This window comes from Rattus norvegicus, chromosome 11 (assembly GCF_021556685.1).
Source record: "Rattus norvegicus strain SHRSP/BbbUtx chromosome 11, alternate assembly SHRSP_T2T, whole genome shotgun sequence".
Classification (NCBI taxonomy): domain Eukaryota; kingdom Metazoa; phylum Chordata; class Mammalia; order Rodentia; family Muridae; genus Rattus; species Rattus norvegicus.
Window position 1 is genome coordinate 96,442,858 of NC_141544.1, and position 6,360 is coordinate 96,449,217.

The following is a 6,360-nucleotide window of genomic DNA, read 5'->3' on the forward strand; positions in this document are numbered from 1 at the left end:
GTGGTATTCCATGTGTCCCGTGAGCAGCACTGGATTGACTTCCGTCTGTCACAGGGTATCACAGCTAGGATAGGGAGCCCCACAGCTATGTGATCAGGGCAGGTCAGGGTGGTCCCAGCCAGATCCTGGACACATTGGCTGAGAGTAGCCCAGGGGCTCCAAGCTGTTCTCCTCTAGGAGGGTGGGGATGACCTGCCAGGTGACAGGCACCCAGTGCTGGGACTCTGCCTTTGGTCTGGTAGAGAACCTAGAGGCTGGACCTGGAGAGAGCCCATAGAGCTCAAAGCTGTGTCTTGCAAGGCCTCAAGGCATATACACGTTTACATGTGGGCTGGGACAGGCCTTTGTGGAGGAGATTTAGTGTAGAGCCCAGAGCCCAGCCTACCATTTTCCTGTCCTTTATTAGGACTTTCAGCCTTGACCCTCTCAGCCCAGGTGACCAGGCCTTGGCTGATGTCCTCAGGCTCTGGGTGAGGCTCTGCCCCAATCCACAGGGCAACACCAAAAGTGTAGCCCTTCTGGGATGGAGTGGAAGTGTAAGGTAAGACCACCTTTATCTCTAAGTAGACTGTCCCTGTCATCCACAGACTCTAGTATATGTGTGCCCTATGATGTGGTGCTGTCTTGGCTCCTCATCCCAACATGGTGCCAGTGACAGGAAGTTGACAGGCTGCATGCTGTCGTCTGACCATGAGACTCCTTCAGAGCCTCCAGGTGAGCCTTTGGGTGACAGAGCCTTGTCAAAATCAGGAAGACCTGAGTAAAGAGAGGGTGATGGAGAGGAGGCACACCCAGCCCCTCAGAGTGCTGCCTGAATGGTAGCTCCCTGTTGCACTTCCCACCTTTTCCACCAGAGGGCGCTACCTAACCCCACCCCCACCCCCCGCCCCGCCCCAGGCGCCCACTATATAAGGAAGCACAGCTTTCCTGGCTAGAGTCCCACGCTCCTGGTGCATCTAGCCTTTGAGGGTCTGTCTCGATGGCCAAGATGGGAGACTGTTCTCTAAGCCACCTTTCCTCCCGTCTAGATAGCAAATCGTCTGTCCGTGCTGTGGCCCTCGCCTCCTCTCTTGCCTCTGGGGGGCTTCTCTTTATGCGTCCCTGTTTAAAGCTGGTTCTGTTGAGCAAGGCTGGCAAGTGGATGAAATGTATCCCTGAGTCTGGAGCCTGTAGCCTCTCTTCCCTCAGCCAGCAAGAGTCATGTGAGTGTATGTGCCAGCCCAGTACCCACCACTGCTGCGGGCCGTCTCAGCAATCCCACAGACTTTTCTTCCATCCGCTAAGCACCCACTTCCTCACCTCCACTCAGTCCACCGGCCCTCTCTGAGAGGGAGCACTCCACCCAGTCCACCTGTCCTCTCTGAGTGGGAGCACCCCACCCAGTCCACCTGTCCTCTCTGAGTGGGAGCACCTCACCCAGTCCACCTGTCCTCTCTGAGAGGGAGCACCCCACCCAGTCCACCGGCCCTCTCTGAGTGGGAGCACCTCACCCAGTCCACCGGCCCTCTCTGAGTGGGAGCACCTCACCCAGTCCACCGGCCCTCTCTGAGAGGGAGCACTCCACCCAGTCCACCGGCCCTCTCTGAGTGGGAGCACCTCACCCAGTCCACCGGCCCTCTCTGAGTGGGAGCACCTCACCCAGTCCACCTGTCCTCTCTGAGAGGGAGCACCCCACCCAGTCCACCTGTCCTCTCTGAGTGGGAGCACCTCACCCAGTCCACCTGTCCTCTCTGAGAGGGAGCACCCCACCCAGTCCACCTGTCCTCTCTGAGTGGGAGCACCTCACCCAGTCCACCTGTCCTCTCTGAGTGGGAGCACCTCACCCAGTCCACCTGTCCTCTCTGAGTGGGAGCACCTCACCCAGTCCACCTGTCCTCTCTGAGAGGGAGCACCTCACCCAGTCCACCTGTCCTCTCTGAGAGGGAGCACCCCACCCAGTCCACCTGTCCTCTCTGAGTGGGAGCACCCCACTCAGTCCACCTGCCCTCTCTGAGTGGGAGCACCCCACCCAGTCCACCGGCCCTCTCTGAGTGGGAGCACCTCACCCAGTCCACCTGTCCTCTCTGAGAGGGAGCACCCCACCCAGTCCACCTGTCCTCTCTGAGAGGGAGCACCCCACCCAGTCCACCGGCCCTCTCTGAGTGGGAGCACCCCACCCAGTCCACCTGTCCTCTCTGAGTGGGAGCACCCCACCCAGTCCACCTGTCCTCTCTGAGTGGGAGCACCTCACCCAGTCCACCTGTCCTCTCTGAGAGGGAGCACCTCACCCAGTCCACCTGTCCTCTCTGAGTGGGAGCACCTCACCCAGTCCACCTGTCCTCTCTGAGTGGGAGCACCCCACCCAGTCCACCTGTCCTCTCTGAGTGGGAGCACCCCACCCAGTCCACCTGTCCTCTCTGAGTGGGAGCACCCCACCCAGTCCACCTGTCCTCTCTGAGTGGGAGCACCCCACCCAGTCCACCTGTCCTCTCTGAGTGGGAGCACCTCACCCAGTCCACCTGTCCTCTCTGAGAGGGAGCACCTCACCCAGTCCACCTGTCCTCTCTGAGTGGGAGCACCTCACCCAGTCCACCTGTCCTCTCTGAGAGGGAGCACCTCACCCAGTCCACCTGTCCTCTCTGAGAGGGAGCACCCCACTCAGTCCACCTGCCCTCTCTGAGTGGGAGCACCTCACCCAGTCCACCTGTCCTCTCTGAGAGGGAGCACCCCACCCAGTCCACCGGCCCTCTCTGAGTGGGAGCACCTCACCCAGTCCACCTGTCCTCTCTGAGAGGGAGCACCCCACCCAGTCCACCTGTCCTCTCTGAGAGGGAGCACCCCACCCAGTCCACCTGTCCTCTCTGAGAGGGAGCACCCCACCCAGTCCACCTGCCCTCTCTGAGAGGGAGCACCCCACCCAGTCCACCTGTCCTCTCTGAGTGGGAGCACCTCACCCAGTCCACCTGTCCTCTCTGAGAGGGAGCACTCCACCCAGTCCACCTGTCCTCTCTGAGAGGGAGCACTCCACCAAGTCCACCTGCCCTGAGAGGGAGCACCCTCAGTAGCCTCTCAGCTGCCTGACTTTGAGACGTCCAGGCCATGTGAGCCTGGCTGCCTTTAACTGAAGGGAAGGTATGAGAGTAAAGTCTGTCTTGTTATGCTGTGTGTGACCCTCTTCCATGGGTCTTCCTCTTCTTGGTCCCCCCTTTCTGTCCCTGTTCCTCACTGCTCATACACTTGCCTGTTGTCCTCAACATATTGCCCTCCTCCCTGCGGCTCCCACCTCTGCCTGGACCCACAACCTCACTTCCTCCAGCTCCCTGGGCCATACTTCCTAGAAAGCCTCTGGGCCAGAGGCCTTGTGTTTTAGAGGGAGCATGGGCTACAATGGTCCTCCACCTCCCCCCCAACCCCCACAACCTCACCCAACCGGCAGCTGAAGAGCTAGCTGTCCACCACACACCCATCCTATGGCTAGCTGGTGCTGCTTCACCACAGAGGCTAGCCAGGAGAAACCACCAGGCCTCCCAGGAGGCAGCAGCCTCTTCTCACTGAGGCCTGTATCAGTAATAAAGGGTACTATTAGTCAGTCCCTTGTTCACGTGCCAGAAGCTGCTTGCAATATGAGAGAGATGTTTAATTTATCTCAGGAACTAGGCACGAGTTATAAAAATGGTAATTTCTTGAAGATTCAATTATGTGTTTTCATTGTTACCCCGGTAATCAAGGAAACGATTTTTAATGATAGGCTGGAAGATAGTACCAATCTTGGAGGGAGGAGGGTGCAGGCTGGTGATTAGGGACCAGAAGGACAATGCCTATGGACCAGTAGGGCCAAACACCCCGTGTATGGCAGTCCCTGCAGCCATCTGTGTTCTCAGTCTCCCACCTGCCAGTGAGCCCACCTCTGCAGAACTTCAGTCATCTATCTTCTGGGGTCTCTGCAGGAGCAACCAGGGGCCCCTCAGGGAGGGACTGGGACCTGATCTCCACACCCTCGAGTGATCTCTCAGCTCTAAATAACATCTCCAGGATTAACACTGCTGGCAGCCAACAGCACCAGGTGATTGGAAAAGGGGTTTTATGGCCTCTTGGGTAAAATTGAACTTGCATCCGACGTGTGTTTCCAAGATGGGATTTTCCTTCCTGGCAAATGAGGCACGTTCACACTAATTACAACAGCCGCTCCCGGCCACTCATCACACTCCATGGAAGCGGGGTCTGAGCCACCCAGAGGTCAGGGCTGGGTCATCTACGGGAGCCTAAAGGAGGGGACAGCATAGCCAGGAGAGGAGAGAGGAGGGATAAAGGTAGCCTGACAGCACACCAGGAAGACACATTTGAGACTCCAGGCTGCTGGGCCTACTGAGTCTCATTGGGAGCCTGAGGCTGCTCACATTGGACCCAGGGTAGAGCCCTGGACATGCTACAGAGGATCTGGAGTCCTAAGCTGAGGGTGGACTGGCCACAGCTGCTCTTGGCTCTTCCCGCCTGGTCTCCAGGCTGCCCTGGCTCCAGCTCCCTCAATCCAGTGGCACGTTGGGCTCTACGGGAGCAGGTCCTGCCTCCATCTTGCTTTTGGGGGCTTCTGGCTTTGTTGTCACACTATCAGAGGGCATGGGGACATGGAGCCACCTCTAGGTAAGTAATCATGAGAGGCACATAGGCTTAGATCTGGGTCTGGGAAAGGAAGACATGCCCATCCTCTTACGCAGAGACCCAGGGATAGAGCCACTACCACTGATCCTCCCTCCCTCACCGACCCAGGGCAGCCTCTGCCATTATCCACTTGACAGGCTCAGAGAGACCCAAGTTTATCTGGGGTCACAGGGCCGGTGTGCAAGAGTGGGTCGCTATGGGCATCACTGCGGGTGTGCGCTGTGCCGTTGAAGGATGTAAGGGAACGGTCTTCAAAGGGTGCTGGGCAAACAGATTTTGTCTTGTCATGTTTGTTGAGACAGAGTTTCTCTAGGTAGCCCTGGCTGTCCTGGAACTTGTTCTGTAGACTACGGTGGCCTCCAGCTCAGAGATCTGCCTGCTTCTGGGTACTGGGATTAAATGTGTGTGTCACCACCACTACAGGCTCCCTGCAAAATTTGACTACCAGCTCCCAGTGAACCAGAGGGAGGGAGAGGAGGGATGGCTCCCAGGGTCCTGAAAGGGGGCCTTCCCAGGGTAATTAGCTTCTCTTCGCTGTAGCAAGTACTAGCCTGCCTATCTTTTCCCTTTCCAATACTTGTACTTATTTATTTTTAACCAAGATTAAATGTTCTTTTTAAGCTCAAGGTACACTAACTGCCCTGTCACAATCTGTCAGAGCTCTGCTCTTCCTCCCTGCAGGAGCAGCCAGTCGGACAGGAGAAGGCTGGTCAAGCCATGCTGGGAGGCAGAGGAAGCACTTGTCTTGGATGCTGGGTCTTTGGTGAATCCATCTTTACTACAACGGCTGTGGCCACGAACATGCCCTGTCCCACCATGCAACCTCAATCTCTTCCGTCACTGCCATGACCTCCACTGTCATCCCCATCATCCCCATCACCATGATCTCTGCCTGCATTACCCCCACCCCCACCTCATCTGTTATCATCCCCACCACCACAACCTCTACCGTCACTTTTTGCTGCTGCTGCTGTTGTTAGATATAGTGTCTCTGTGTAGTCCTGGCTGTCCCAGAACTCACTAGAAGATCAGGCTGACCTTAAGCTCACGGAGATCATCCTGCCTCTGCCTCCTGAATTCTAGGCTTAAATTCATTCACCACCACACTAAGCTCACCTTGATTATCACCATCACCACCACCACTATGGCCACCATCACCATCAGGATTGCCATAAACATCAGATCCATCAGCAAAGCACCAGCTCTCACCACCACACCACACCACCAACTGCTGTGACCACCACACCATCAACTGTCACCACCACACCATCAACTGTCACCACAGCACACCATCAACTGTCACCACCACACCATCAACTGTCACCACCACACCATCAACTGCTGTCACCACCACACCATCAACTGCTGTCACCACCACACCATCAACTGCTGTCACCACCACACCATCAACTTCACCACCACACCATCAACTGTCACCACAGCACACCATCAACTGTCACCACCACACCATCAACTGTCACCACCACACCACCAACTGTCACCACAGCACACCATCAACTGTCACCACCACACCATCAACTGTCACCACCACACCACCAACTGCTGTCACCACCACCTCCACTATGACAGCATCTACTGTCACCACCATTATATTCCCACCTTTGTCACTACCATTTCCTCTACCACTACCACTCATAGTGACCATCACCCCCTTTCTTCCCCATCATATCTCCATGTTGATCAGTCCACGCTCAGTTTGAG

General features: G+C 56.6%; 2 long non-coding RNA genes across 2 annotated transcripts in view; one reads left to right on the forward strand and one right to left on the reverse strand.

Annotated features, from left to right (window-relative positions):
• LOC102555338 (uncharacterized) overlaps nt 1-1,165 on the forward strand; it is a 7,298-nt gene extending 6,133 nt beyond the window's left edge. The window contains exons 3-4 of the long non-coding RNA XR_015633692.1: nt 588-714; nt 1,029-1,165. This is a non-coding gene — a long non-coding RNA (uncharacterized LOC102555338). The remainder of the gene's footprint in view (nt 1-587; nt 715-1,028) is intronic.
• Nucleotides 1-5,882, reverse strand: part of LOC148002707 (uncharacterized) — a 9,947-nt gene extending 4,065 nt beyond the window's left edge. The window contains exon 1 of the long non-coding RNA XR_015633694.1: nt 5,755-5,882. This is a non-coding gene — a long non-coding RNA (uncharacterized LOC148002707). The remainder of the gene's footprint in view (nt 1-5,754) is intronic.
• Nucleotides 5,883-6,360: the final 478 nt, after the last annotated feature.